The sequence below is a fragment of the Nyctereutes procyonoides genome, unplaced genomic scaffold (assembly GCF_905146905.1).
Source record: "Nyctereutes procyonoides isolate TBG_1078 unplaced genomic scaffold, NYPRO_anot_genome, whole genome shotgun sequence".
NCBI classification, from domain to species: Eukaryota; Metazoa; Chordata; class Mammalia; order Carnivora; family Canidae; genus Nyctereutes; species Nyctereutes procyonoides.
The window spans coordinates 56,647,813-56,663,973 of NW_026575047.1; positions in this window are offsets into that span (position 1 = coordinate 56,647,813).

Sequence of the window (16,161 nt, forward strand, 5' to 3'; positions counted from 1 at the left end):
ATGAGTTTGGAAGTATTCTATCCCTTTCTATCCTTCGGAATAGCTTTAGTAGAATAGGTATTATTTCTTCTTAAATGTTTGATAGAATTCCCCTGGGAAGCCATCTGGCCCTGGATTTTTTTGTCTTGGAAGGTTTTTGATGATTGCTTTAACCACACTGGTTACTGGCCTATTCAGGCTTTCTATTTCTCCCAGTTCCAGTTTTTGGTAATTTGTAGTTTTTCCAGAAATGCATCCATTTCTTCTAGATTGCCTAGATTACTGCAATATATCTGCTCATAGTACGCTTTTAAAATCATTTGTATTTCTTTGGTATTGGTTGTGATCTCTCCTCTTTCATTCATGATTTTATTGAGTCTTTTATCTTTTTAATAAAGCTGGCTAATGATTTATCTATCTTATTAATTCTTTCAAAGAGCCAACACCTGGTGGTATTGATCTGTTCTACAGTTCTTCTGGTCTCTATTTCATTGAGTTCTGTTGAATCTTATCATCTCTTTTCTTCTGCTTGGTGTAGGTTTTACTTGCTGTTCTTTCTCCAGTTCTTTTAGGCACAAGGTTAGCTTGTGTATTTGAGTTTTTTTCCAATGTTTTTGAAGGATACTTGTAATGCAATGTATTTCCCTCTTAGGTCTGCTTTTGCTGTATCCCAAAGATTTTGAATGGTTGTATCCTCATTTTCATTAGTTCCCATGAATCTTTTTAATTCTTCTCTAATTTTCTGGTTGACCAGAAAATCTTTTAGCAGGATGGTCTTTAACCTCCATGTGTTTGAGTTTCTTCCAAATTTCTTCTTGTGATTCAGTTCAAGTTTCAAAGCATTGTGGTCTGAAAATATGCAGGGAACAATCCCAATCTTTTGGTATCAGTTGAGATCTGATTTGTGACCCAGTATGTGGTCTACTCTGGAGAAAGTTCCATGTGCACTTGAGAAGAATGTGTATTCAGTTGCATTTGGTTGGAAAGTTCTGTATATATCTGTGAAACCCATCTGGTCTAGTGTATCATTCAAGGCCATTGTTTCTTTGGTGATGTTGTGCTTAGAAGATCTGTCATTTGCAGAAAGCACCGTGTTGAAGTCTCCCAGGATTAGTGTATTATTATCTAAGTATGTCTTTACTTTGGTTATTAATTGATTGATATACTTAGCAGCTACCACATTAGGGGCATAAATATTCATGATTGTTAGGTCTTCTTTTTGTACAGACCATTTAAGTATGATATAATGGCCCTCTTCATCTCTTACTACAGTCTTTGGGACTGAGGGTTCAATCCTCTGATATGAGGATTGCTACCCCTGCTTTCTTTTGAGGACCATTTGAATGGCAAATGGTCCTCCAACCTTTCACTTTCAGGCAGTTGGTGTCCTTAGGTCTAAAATGAGTCTCTTGTATATGGCAAATAGATGGGTCTTGCTTTTTTATCCAGTCCAATACACTGCATCTTTTGATGGGATCATTTAGCCCATTCACGTTCAGAGTTACTATTGAAAGATATGAATTTAGTGTCATTGTAATACCTATTCAGTCCCTGTTTTGTGGATTATTTCTTTGGGCTTCCTGTTTCCTTTACAGAGTCCCCCTTAATATTTCTTGCAGAGCTGGTTTGGTGGTCACATATTCTATCAGTTTCTGCCTATCTTGGAAGCTCTTTATCTCTCCTTTTATTTTGAATGACAGCCTTGCTAGATAAAATATTCTTGGATGCATGTTCTTCTCATTTAGTACCCTGAATATATCATGGCCTTTTCTGGCTTGACAGGTCTCTGTGGACAGGTCTGCTCTTAATCTGATATTTCTCCCCGTATAAGTTAAGAATCTCTTGTCTCTTGCTGCTTTAAGGATTTTTCTTTTTCTTTGGTATTTGCAAGTTTCACTATTAAATATCAAGGTATTGAATAGTTTTCATTGATTTTGGGGGGAAGTTGTCTATCACCTGGATCTGAATGCCTGTTTCCCTCCCCAAATTAGGGAAGTTCTCAGGTATGATTTGTTCCAATATACTTTATGGCTCTCTCTCTCTTGCGCTCTCTCTCTCTCTCTCTCTCTCTCTCTCTCCATCTTCTGGAACCCCAATTATATGTAGATTCTTCCTTCTCAAGCTATCATTTCTTTCCCTTAGCTTTCCTCATGGTCTCTTAATTGTTTTTTTTTTTCTTTTTTCCTCAGCTTTCTTCCTTACCATCAATTTGTCTTCTATGTCACTTTCATCCACCCCATTACCCCCAGCCATTAGGACATCCAGTTTGGATTACATTTCAATTTATTTTTAATTTTGGCCTGATTAGACCTAATTCTGCAGTAACAATGTCTTCTGGAACCCCAATTATATGTAGATTCTTCCTTCTCAAGCTATCATTTCTTTCCCTTAGCTTTCCTCATGGTCTCTTAATTGTTTTTTTTTTTTCTTTTTTCCTCAGCTTTCTTCCTTACCATCAATTTGTCTTCTATGTCACTTTCATCCACCCCATTACCCCCAGCCATTAGGACATCCAGTTTGGATTACATTTCAATTTATTTTTAATTTTGGCCTGATTAGACCTAATTCTGCAGTAACAATGTCTTTAGATTCTTTTATGCTTTTTTCCAGAGCCACCAGTAGCTTAATAATTGTGCATCTGAATTGGGTTTCTGCCATCAAATTGTAATCCATATTCTGTAACTCTGTGTCAGAGAGTACTGTTTCTGATTCTTTCTTTTGTGGTGAATTCTTCCTTCTAATCATTTTGTTCAATGCAAAGTGGCTGTATGAGCAGGGTGAGTCAAGAATATCAGCCATGACGTAAGTAAATTTCACCCTAGACAATTCTGACAAGGTCAGAGTCCAGAAAATGAAAATGTAGATCAAAACAAAATACAACAAAAATCCATTAAAGTGCACAACAAATTTTAAAACAAAGTAGTAAAAAAAATAAAAGCCAAAAATCCCAAGGAAGAAGAAAAAAAAGAAAAAGAAAAATAGAAGATTAAAAAAAAAAGTAAAGAGGAAAAAGAAAAAAGGGGGGGTTCTGGGAGATGGTGGTGGTGAGGAAGTTGTAGTGGACTGAGAATGTAATCAAATGAAGGGTCCTAGAAGGTGATACTCTTGGTTCTGAGTTTATTAAGTTCTGTATGTTAGAAGATGCTCAGTCTCAAATTTATATAAACCAGCCATTCTTGTAGAAAGCCCAACATTGACCTCCAAAACATAAATGAGATAAAAGATTGGGGCAGAATGGGAATGAAGAGAGAATATAATCTCACAGAATGAACCAGCACGGTATTCCACTTGGTTCTAGGTGCATGATGGTCATGATTTGGAAGGTGTTAACTTCTTCCATTATACAACAAAACGAGGCAGAGAAAACAAAAAACACAAAACAAAAACCCATATCTTGTATATCTCCCAAAATTAAATTGACTATGTTGAAGGGAATCCAGAAGTGAAAAATATATCTAAGACATGTAATTATAGAAATATTAGTCAAAAAGGAAGAAACTTAAAAATGAAGAGGTGGTAAAATATTGTAGTTAAGGCAGGAAAAGAGAAAAAAAACATTGGAAGATTTTAGTCTGATATAAAAATGAGTTGTAATGGAAAAAGGAAAAAATTTAAATATATAAATAAAGAAAATAAAGCAAAGTAAAGAAAAGTTCTATATACTATAAATCCCTCGACTTCCCTGGAAGCTTCCCAGTGCTGCTCAGCCAAGAAGTTGCTCTTCCCCTGTCCTTCCAGCTGGTCTCTGGGAGAGAGGCCTGCTGTGCTGATTCCCAGGTGTGTGCACCTGGGGGAGCTGCCCTGCCCCCTGCCAGGTGCACGGCTCAGTGGGAGCTGTTTATCCTGAGGCACCTATTCCCTGGTGGCCCCACTCCATCCCAGGCACAAGGTGACACAGGGAGGAACAATCACACTGGCAGTGGCCAGCTCTCCAGCCCTGGAGTCAGCTCCCGCAGTAACTACCGCAGTCTCCCAGTCTGCACTGGCCTAGATGCTCCCAGGGCAGGGGTGCTGACCTGCACAGCTTGGGCCACCCGGCAGCAGGAGAGTCCTTGCTCTCCTGTGCCCTCCCCGCCTCCGCCTGTCCTGGGGGAGTGCAGGATCATGGACTGTGTCCCCCTGAGCCCTGGGATCCAGGGCCTGTGTTGCTGGATTGCTCCTGGCCACGCTCCTGAAGGCAGCAGGGTGCAGATCCCTCCATCCGGAGCCCCCGCCTGACCCACTGGCTTCTCCCAGAGGCCCCACTGGATACGCGCCCCAGCCCTTTACGGAGATCAGCCGTAGTGTGCGGTGTGCTCTCCCCCAGGTGCATTTCCTTTATTAGTGACCTGGGGAGACCGGACGAGTCCCCGCCCCTCCAGAAGTTCTGCCTGATTTCCCTGCTAAGCGCTTTTCCATCCTGGAAGAATCTGGTGTGGATTTTTAAGGTTCCTGCTTCTCCGGGGCTGGGCTTTCCTGTCCTAGAGGCTCTCCCCACTAGCCCGGGTCCTCGCAGGACCCCTCCCCCACTTGATTCTTTTTTATTTTATTTTTCCCACCTTCCTACCTTGTTAGAAGCGAAAACCCTTCTCTCTGTAGTGTTCCAGCTGTTCTCTCTTTAATTAATCTCAGGTCAAATTTGTAGGTGTTCAGGATGGTTTGAAAGTTATCTAGGTAAGTTGGGGGGACCAGAGGAGGTGAGGACCCTACTTTTCCACCATCTTCCCTGATCCTTTAGTTTTTGTTTGTGTGGGAAGTTATCTTTCCCTTTATTCTGAATGACAGCTTTGCTGAATAAAGTGTTCTTGGCTGCATATTTTTCACCTTTAGCATGTTGAATGTATCATGACATTTTCTTCTGGCCTAACAGATTTCTGTGGAGAGATGTTGTAAAGCTGCTTTGTCTTCCCTGTAGGTTAGGAGTTTCTTTGCCCTTGTGCTTATCTCTATATTTTAAAGTTTTTATTGTGATATGTGTTGGTGTTGACTGACTTTTGTTGAATTTAATGGGGGCTCTCTAGGGCTCCTGGATTTCAATGTCTTTTCCATCCCCAGAGGAGGGGAAGCTTTTAGCTGTAATTTTCTCAAATAAACTTCTGCCCCTTTACCCCTCTCTTTTTCTTCTGGGACTCCTATGATATGAATGTTATTGTAATTTATGGAGTCATTGAGTTCCCTATGTCTATAATTGTGATCCAATACTTTTCTTTCCCTCTTCTTTCAGCTTCATTATTTTCCATAACCTTATCTTCTGTATCACTGATTTTTCTTCTGCTTCATACATTCTTGTGGTTATTATATTCTGTTCATCCTGTATCTCAATTGTAGCTTTTTAAATTTCAGCCTAATTTTTAATTCTTTTTTTTACCTTTTTAATTTTAATTCAATTTGCCATATAGTTTAACACCCAATACTCATCCCATCAGTGCCTGTCACCCAGTTACCCCATCCCCCCACGCACCTCCCCTTCTGCCATCCTTTGTTTGTTTCCCAGTTAGGAGACTCTTGTGGTTTGTCTCCCTCTCTAGTTTTTAGTTCTTGACAGGAGTACTGTTAAGTCTGCCAGAGACAACTCCAGCAATGGTACAAACTTCTTCAACTTCATACATTAAACTCCTCTGCTTGTAAAAACTTGTGATAATCAGCCCCTCTCCTTTTCCCAGTCTATGGTTTTGGGGAAGAGCTTTTCTTGTGCAATCCCCTCTGTTCTGCTTTATCTTTCTCTTGTTTCTCTGTGATCAGGGCTCCCTCCCCTCCACAGAAACTGTGACTCTTTTCTCTCCCAAAACTACTCTTCACAGTTGTTACCTTCCAAAGTGTGGCTATTTTTCTCCCTCTAGATGTGTAGTGTGTTCTCTCAGTCCTCAGATCTATTTCTCTGGTGTTCATAGTAATGTGATAATAATCTGTGTCAAGTCAAGACAAGCATAGGGTCCTCCTATTACTCTGCCATCTTAACTCTTCTGTAATTCTATATATTTTTATTCAAGAAATGCCAAACTGTTTTCCACAGTGGCTGCATCACTTTATATTCTCACCCATAATGGATAAAAGTTCCAATTTCTCCACAACTTCACCAAAAACATTTATTTTCCATTTTTCAATTATAGCCATCTCATGGGTGTGTGATCTTGTGGTTTTGATTTTTGATTTATCCCTAATGAATAATGATGGTGAGTGTCTATTCATGTGGTTGTTGGCCACTTGTATATCTTACTTGGGGGAGTCTATTTAAGTACTCTTCCCATTATTCAATTAAGTTGTCTTTATTATAGAATTGTTAAGAGTTATTTAGATATTCTGGATAGGCATTTTTATGTTTGTACATGTATTTACCCTTACCAGAATTTTTAAATCTTCATACAGCTTTGAATTACTGTACTGTGTCTTTTTAGTTCAACCTGACAGACTCCTTTTAGAAATTCTTGTATGGCAAGTTTAGTGATAATGAAATACCTCAGCTTTTGTTTATTTGGGAATGTCTTAATTTATCCTTTATTTCTGCTGGTTATAGAATTGTTAGTTGACAGATTTCTTTTTTTTTTTTTTAGCCTTTTATCATATCATCCCAGTGCCATCTAGCTACCAAGATGTTTGTTGAAAGAATTCTGCTTATAATCTTGTTGAAGAACACTTGTATATGATGTGTTGCTTCTCTCTTGCTGCTTTCAAAATTCTGTCTTTGCCTTTTGATAGATTATGATGTGGCCTTGATGTAGGTGTCTTTCTTTGAATGTATCTTACTTAGAGTGTTGGGTTCTTAGATTTTATAGATTCATGTCTTTCAACACGTTTGGATAGTTTTCAGATGTTGTTGTTTTTAAATGATATTTCCCTTTTTCAGATGTTGTTGTTTTTAAATGATATTTCCCTTCTCCCTGTGGGAACCCCATATTGCCTATACTGGTTTACATGATGATGGCTGGCAAGTCCTTTAAGCTCTGTTCACTTTCCATCAATCTTTTTATCTTACCTCCTTGGCTTGATCATTTAACTTGTCCTTTATAAAATTTTTCTATTTTTTTCTTCTAACTGCTCAAATCTGCTGTTGAAATCCTTAGTAAAATTTTCAATTCAGTTTTTGCATTTTTCAGATCCAGAATTTCTGTTTGGTCCCTCTTTATAAATTCTACCTTTATTGATAATCTCATTTTGTTCATATATAATCTTCCTGATTTCTTTTATTTGCTTATTTTTTGATCAGTGTTTTCCTTGAACTATTTGAATATATTTAACAGAATTTTCTTAAAATCTTTATCTAGTAAGTCTAATGTCTGTGCTTCTTCAGTGATAGTTTTTGCCAAACTTGCTTTCTTCTTTTAAATTGTCAATGTTTTTATCATTTCTTTGTATGTATGCCTTGCAGTTTTGTTGTTGAAAATCGGCAATTGTGAAAACAGCCAGCTTTCTCATTATTTGTGGACTGTTTCTGTGCCAAAGCAGTCCTCTGATTAGCTGGAGATGCTCTGAGTTTAGGGGTCAGCTGAGGTAAAGCTTTAGAGTTTTCCAGAGCATTTCTCTTGACACTGCCTGTGTGTGACTTTTTCAATACCCCTGTGTACATACACAACTCTTTTTAAATATCTTAATTTCACAAAATGTTTCATCTCACCTCAGCTTCTCCTCAAGGCTTTGCTTGGTCTATTGTATGTCTCCACCTATAAACTCTTTCCCTAGTTGTCTGCATATCTGTAGTACCACTGCAGCTTTCACCACTAATGGCTGCTGTTTTCTCCTATCTGAGATCTGAATTAGATAAAACAGCTTCCCAGCAGGTTAGAGTGTTGCAAATAAGGTCTTTTCTGCTCCCCCTGGCTCAAGGGAAGGTATTAGGAACTGAGTTTCACCTTCTCCAGACCATGACCACATTGTGCCAGGAAGGTAGTGGGGCAAGTGGGAGTAAAAAAAAAAAACAAATTATAAAACTTCCTACCATTTGGAATTTGTTTTTATTGGGCATTTTCTTGGTTACTATAAACTTTTGTCTGTTTTCTATAACTCCTAAAAAGTTGTTTTAGGCAGTTTCTGGTTGTTTTCTGTTGTCTTCATGGGAAAACCACAATTTAGAGATTCCTAGTCCACCATGTTGCTGATGTCACTATTATCTATTTACCTTCCAATATATTTACACCTATTTTTATGGCCCCAAATATTACTTATCTCAAAAAACATATCATGTGCACTAAAAAAGTATATATACTCTGCTGCTGTTGTATGGAGTATTCTGCAAATGTCACTTAAGTCAAGGTGATTCATAGTGTTCAGTTTTTTATAACCTTGCTGATGTTATGCCCATTTATTCTATCTGTAACTAAAAGAGATTTTTTAAAATCTCTGGCTTTAATTTTGGAATGGTATTTTCCTCACATTTCTGTCAATTTTGCTTCAAGTCTTTCAAAGGTCAGTTAGGTGAACAAACACTTCAGATTGTTGTGGCCATGCTAAATTGGTTCCTTTATAATTCTGAAGTAAATTTTATTATCTCTAAATCTCTAAATTTAATTATCTCTATAATTTTATTATATTCTTTGCCCTGAAACATACTTTGTGGGTATTAATATAGTCATTCCAGATTTCTTTGAGTAGTGTTAGCATGGTATATCTATTTCCATCTTTTTTTGTATGTATTTTTTTTAATTGGAGTTCAATTTGCCAACATATAGCATAACACCCAGTGCTCATTCTGTCATGTTTCCATCCTTTTACCTTTAACCTATTTGTGTCTTTAGATTTAAAGTGCATTTCCTTAAGTCAGTCGGAGAAGGACAAACATTATATGGTCTCATTCATTTGGGGAATATAAATAATAGTGAAAGGGAATAGAAGGGAAGGGAGAAGAAACAGGTAGGAAATATCAGAAAGTGAGACAGAACATAAAGACTCCTAACTCTGGGAAACGAACTAGGGGTGGTGGAAGGGGAGGAGGGCGGGGGGTGGGGGTGAATGGGTGATGGGCACTGAGGGGGGCACTTGACAGGATGAGCACTGGGTGTTATTCTGTATGTTGGCAAATTGAACACCAATAAAAAGTAAATTTATTATTAAAATAATAATAATAATAATAAAATAAAGTGCATTTCCTGTAGAATGCATATGGTTGGTGTTTTGTTTTTTCTAATCCAATATGATATTCTCTGGGTTTTCATTGGAGTTCTTATATGATTTATATTTGATATAATTATTGTTATGTCTAATACGAAGTCTATCATCCTATTTTTTGGCTTCTACTTGTCTCATCAGGTTATTTTTTTCCCTTTTCTGCATCCTTTTGGCTTTTGTATTAGTTTCCTACAGCTTCTGTAACTAAATGCTGCAAATGGAAGAGCTTTAAACAACAGAAATTCATTGTCTCACAGTTTTGGAGGCCAGTCATCTGAAATAAAAATGTCAGCAAAGTCATGCTCTCTCTGAAACTTATAGGAGAGAATCTTTCCTTGTCTCCCCCAGCTTCTAATGTTTTTCAGGAATCCATGGTATTCTTTATCTTTTAGATGTATTTCTCCAATCTCTGCCTTCATCATTATATGCCCATCTTCTCCATGTGTGTTTCTGTTTTCTTCTTCTAATAGGGATACCAGCCATATTGAATTCAGTCCCAACTTAATGATCTTACCTTAAGTTGATTATATCTGCAAAGATCTTATTTCCAAAAAGGGTCACATTCAGTTATCCAGGATTTGTTCTTCAACATATCCTTTTAGGGGACACAATTCAACTTATGATAAAATGACATATATAAATTTATTTTATGTCTTTTGTTGACTTATTAGTTACAACTCTGTTAATTTAGCAATTGCTTTAGAGTTTATACTATACATCCTCATCACAGTCTACCTACATATAATATATATTATATATTATATCTATATAATGTCTGTATAGTTTATGAACTTTATAATACTATATTCCATTTCCTCTCTCTGGGCTTCAGTCTATAATTTGCATAATTTGATTTACACCTATGTTGTAAACCCTACAATATGTTATGTTTGCTTGAAAAGTCAGTTATCTTTTAAAGAAATTTAAATAAAAACATCTTATATGTTTACTCAGTATAAATATTACTTTCATATCCATATTCCCAACAGATACCTACTCATTCTGCCTGAAAGCTATGTATAAGATTTTTCTTTATCACTGTTTTTGAACCATTTCATTATTATGTGCTTTTGGTATTGTTTTTGTCTTTACTTGAAATTCAGTGATGTTTTTGATTCTGTGAATTTAGGGGCTTTAAAAATCAAATCTTGAAATCTTTGACTGTTATATCTTAAAATATATTTTTAAGTTTTCTCTTTTCTCTTTGCCTTTGCTGTTCTTAAGGAACTCTAATTTCCATCTACCCATATTAGGGTGGTTGAAGTTATTCTACAACTTCTTTTTTTCTGTTTCATTTTAGATAGTTCTGCTGCAATTTCAAGTTTATTAACATTTTATTTTGTAATATCTGATGTGTTGTTAACCACATTCATTTCAAACATTGTTTCAATCTATAAAAGTTTTATTTGGATCCTTTTAAAAATCTTTTTCGTGTCTACTTCTGAATAGCTAAAATACACTTATAATAACTGTTTTTAATGTTCTTGTGTGCTAATTCTAACATCACTTCTTCATACCAAAGAAAAATAGTACATAAAAGTACATAAAAAGATGTTTGACATTTTCTAAAAGGATTTTATTTATTTATTCATGAGAGATACAGAGAGAGAGGCAGAGACACAGACAGAGGGAGAACCAGGCTCTTCACAGGGAGCCTCATGTGGGACTTGATCCCAGGACCCTAGGATCATGCTCTGAACTGAAGGCAGATGCTCAACCATTGAGCCACCCAGTCATCCCAAAAAGATGTTTGACATTATTAGGTATCAGATAAATTCAAATTGAAGCCATGAGCTACCACTTGACTCTTACTGTCATCAAAAAGGCAGATAATAATAAGTGTTAATGAGGTCGTGGAGAAATCAGATATCTACCACTGATAGGAATCTAAAATGGTGTAGTAAGAGTTGAAGAGGGACACTATATCATACTTAAAGAATCTATCCAACAAGAAGACCTAACAATCATGAATATTTATGCCCCTAATGTGGAAGCTGCCAAGTATATCAATCAATTAATAACCAAAGTAAAGACATGCTTAGATAATATTACACTAATACTGGGAGACTTCAACAAGCGCTTTCTGCAATCCATCAGTAGATTAAGAAGTTTATTCACCATGTGGGACCAAGTGGGATTTATCCCCGGGATGCAAGGCTGCTTCAACGCTCATAAAGCAATCAACATGATAGATCATATAGACAAGAGAAAAAACAAGCACCATATGATCCTATCAACAGTTGCACAGAAAACAATTGACTAAATACAGCATCCATTCCTGATCAAAACTCTTCAGACTGTACGGATACAGGGAACATTCCTCAGCATCTTAAAAGGCACCTATGAAAAGCCCACGGCATATATCATTCTCAATGGGGAAACACTGGGAGCCTTTCCCTTAAGATCAGGAACACGACAGGGATGTCCACTCTCACCACTGCTATTCAACATAGTACTAGAAGTCCTAGCTTCAGCAATCAGGCAACAAAAAGAAATAAAAGCATTCAAATTGGCAAAGAAGAAGTCAAACTCTCCCTCTTCGCAGATGATTTGATACTGTACTTAGAAAACCCAAAAGACTCCACCCCAAGATTGCTAGAACTCCTATAGCAATTTGGCAGTGTGACAGGATACAAAATCAATGCCCAGAAATCAGTGGCATTTCTATACACTAACAAGGAGACTGAAGATAGAGAAATTAAAGAGTCAATCCCATTTACAATTGCACCCAAAAGCATAAGATGCCTAGGAATAAACCTAGCCCAAGAGGTAAAGGATCTATACCCTAAAAATTACAGAACACATCTGAAAGAAATTGAGGAAGACACAAAAAGTTGGAAAAATATTCCATGCTCGTGGATTTGAAGAATTAATATTGTGAAAATGTCAATGCTACCCAGGGCAATTTACACGTTCAATGGAATCCCTATCAAAATACCATGGAGTTTCTTCAGAGAGTTGGAACAAATCATCTTAAGATTTGTGTAGAATCAGAAAAGACCCCAAATATCCAGGGGAATATTGAAAAAGAAAACCAGAGTCAGGGCATCACAATGTCAGATTTCAAGTTGTACTACAAAGCTGTGATTATCAAGACAGTGTGGTACTGGCACATAAACAGACACATAGATCAATGAAACAGAATAGAGAACCCAGAAATGGTCCCTCAACGCTATGGACAGCTAATATTTGACAAAGCAGGAAATACTATCCACTGGAAAAAGGACAGTCTCTTCAATAAATGGTGCTGGGAAAATTGGACAGCCACATGCAGAAGAATTAAACTAGGCCATTCTCTTACACCATACACAAAGATAAACTCAAAATGGATGAAAGATCTACATGTGAGACAAGAATCCATCAAAATCTAGAGAAGAACACAGGCAACACCCTTGTTGAACTTGGCCACAGCGACTTCTTGTAAGATACATCTATGAAGGCAAGGGAAACAAAAGCAAAAACAAATTATTGGAACGTAATCAAGATAAAAAAGCTTCTGCACAGCAAAAGAAACAGTCAACAAAGCTAACAGACAAGCTACAGAATGGAAGAAGATATTTCCCAATGACCTATCAGATAAAGGGCTAATATCTAAGATCTATAAAGAACTTATTAAACTCAACAGCAAAGAAACAAACAATCCAATCATGAAATGGGCAAAAGACATGAACAGAAATCTCACAGAGGAAGACATAGACATGGCCAACACGCACATGAGAAAATGCTCTGCATCACTTGCCATCAGGGAAATACAAATCAAAACCACAGTGAGACACCACCTCACATCAGTGAGAATGGGGAACATTAACAAGGTGGGAAACCACAAATGTTGGAGAGGATGTGGAGAAAAGGGAACCCTCCTGCACTGTTGGTGGGAATGTGAAATGGTGCAGCCACTCTGGAAAACTGTGTGGAGGTTCCTCAAAGAGTTAAAAATAGACCTGCCCTACAACCCAGCAATTGCACTGCTGGGGATTTACCCCAAAGATTCAGATGCAATGAAACCCCGGGACACCTGCACCCTGATGTTTATAGCAGCAATGTCCACAATAGCCAAACTGTGGAAGGAGCCTTGGCGTCCCTTGAAAGATGAATGGATAAAGAAGGTGTGGTTTATGTATACAATGGAATATTACTCAGCCATTAGAAATGACAAATACCCACCATTTGCTTCAACGTGGATGGAACTGGAGGGTATTATGCTGAGTGAAATAAGTCAATCGGAGAAGGACAAACATTATATGGCCTCATTCATTTGGGGAATATGAATAATAGTGAAAGGGACTAGAAGGGAGGGGAGAAGAAATGGGTAGGAAATATCAGAAAGGGAGACAGAACATGAAGACTCCTAACTCTGGGGAACGAACTAGCGGTGGTGGAAGGGGAGGAGGACAGGGGGTGGGCTTGAATGGGTGACAGGAACTGAGGGGGGCACTTGACGGGATGAGCACTGGGTGTTATTCTGTATGTTGGCAAATTAAACACCAAAAAAATAAATTTATTATTAAAAACAAAAGAAAGAACTTATTAATCTCAACAGCAAAGAAACAAACAATCCAATCATGAAATGGGCAAAAGACATGAACAGACATTTCATAGAGGAAGACATAGATATGGCCAACAAGCACATGAGAAAATGCTCCTCGTCACTTGCCATCAGGGAAATACAAATCAAAACCACAATGAGATACCACCTCACACCAGTGCGAATGGTGAAAACTCACAAGACAAGAAACAACAAATGTTGGAGCCTGCGGGGAGAAAGCAGAATCTTCTTGCACTGTTTTTGGGAATGTGAACTGGTGCAGCCACTCTGGAAAACTGTGTGGAGGTTCCTCAAAGAGTTAAAAATAGAACTTCCCTGCGACCCAGCAATTGCACTGCTGGGGATTTATTTCAAAGCTACAGATGCAGTGAAATGGCAGGACACCTGCACCCCAATGTTTATGGCAGCAATGTCCACAATAGCTAATCTGTGGAAGGAGTCTCAGTGTCCATCGAAAGATGAATTGATAGAGAAGATGTGGTATATTTATACAATGGAATATTACTCAGCCATTAGAAATGACAAATACTCACCATTTGCTTCAAGGTGGATGTAACTGGAGGATATTATGCTGAGTGAAATAAGTCAATCGGAGAAGGACAAACATTATATGGTCTCATTCTTTTGGGGAATATAAAAAATAGGTAAAGGGAATAAAGGGGAAAGGAAAAAAATGAGTGGGAAATATCAGAAATGGAGACAGAACATGAGAGACTCCTAACTCTGGGAAACGAACAAGAGGTGGTGGAAAGGGAGGTGGGTGGGGGTGGGGTTGACTGGGTGATGGGTACTGAGGGGGGCACAACGGGATGAGCACTGGGTGTTATGCTATATGTTGGCATATTGAACTCCAATAAAACATATACAGAAAAAAAGGGAATTTAAAATGGCGCAGCACTTTGGAAAACCATTGGCAGTTCTGTGAAAGTTACCATATAGTTACCATATAAGATATATACATATATACATATATGCATATATACATATAAGAAACAATCCACTCCTAGGTATATATTCTTGGGAAATGAAGGCATATGTCCATCCAAAACATGAATGCTATCACAACAGCATTATTCATAATAGCAAAATGGTCGAAAACACCCAAATGCCCATCTACTGATGAATGAGAAAGCAAGTTGTGGTATATCCATACAACAGAATATTATTCACTAATAAAAATAAGTGAAGAACTGACACATGCTACCTGAATAAACCTTGAAAACATCATGCTAAATGAAAGAAGCTAAAGAGTAAAGGCCACGTATTATGATTACATCTATTTGAAATGTGCAGAATAAGAATATCCATGCACAGAAAAAAAAGACCATTGATTGCCTAGGGCTGAAAGGATTAAACGCTAATGGAGAGAGACAGTTAATGTAAAGTGACAGCAAAACGGTACAGAGTTTCTTTATGCATTGATAAAAATGTTCTGAAATTGATGTGGCAGTGGATGTAAAACTCTGAACATACTAAAAACCACTGAATATTTTAAGTAGGGGAGTTTCATAGTATACTAATTATATCTTAAGAAAGCTGTTATAAAGATACTAGAGCATAAAAAGCTTGAAATTATCTGTTTCTGTTGGCCTTATACCCCACATGTTGCTAGTATTCACCCAGAAACTTATCCCTACATAGTCAGCTGGCTGTATGTTCAATGATAATGCTCCATAAGAAGCAACTACAGATGCTTCAGTAATTTTATATCCAATGCACACCAGAAGCTTTGCCAGTGACATGATAAATGTTAACGGTTTTTATTGGTAAAAAAAAAATGGTGCTTTGCTTATTAGTGTGATGCAAAAAATTGGCCTGCATTGGTAAAATTAAGGGTATTCAAGATATGTATCCTAGCTAAAATACTTTAGAGACCCTCTCCACAGATAAGAAGTTATTTGCTTTTGACTGATGTCAGTGGTAAGGTGGCAAAGACTTTCTGAATCACTTACAAATGAGTCACATAAACACTTCATGTAAGTTGAAAGGTTGCAAATCTTGAAGGCATTGAAATCTTACAAGTAACTCTTATGTGAAGACTCCTATGTGTGCTTGCTAAGAAATGTGCCTTAATGTCTATGGTACAATTTGATTTGACACTGGCTTTTTTTTAATAACCTCCTAACAAAGTGTTTTGGCATAGGTAACTCTTACCTGCTTTCCTTGCCTAATAGGAACCTACTGCTACCTACCGAAAGAACCTAAGAGCTGTACCTAGTCAATACGCCAGTTAGGTCAAAACGCATTGAAAGCAGAGTTTAGTATGAGAATGTGTCTTTGAAATGGTTTTTAAAATAATCTTTGATTTGCCTTGTGCTCTAAAGGTGATTTGAAATGAAGGGATTTCTGCTCCACTTGCCCAGCAAGAGAAGGGCTAGCAGGGGAGAAGCCTACTCTCCTCTAAAGGAGGCAGCATCTGTGTAGATGGTGAAAGGGAGAACAACATGCCCATTCAGTTTGAATGAAAGGGATATGGGAGCTGTAGACTCCCACTGGGAGGATAATGTTCTCTGCCTCTGTGCCCACAAAGAGCACACCTTAGTCTTGCAGTTTGTTAG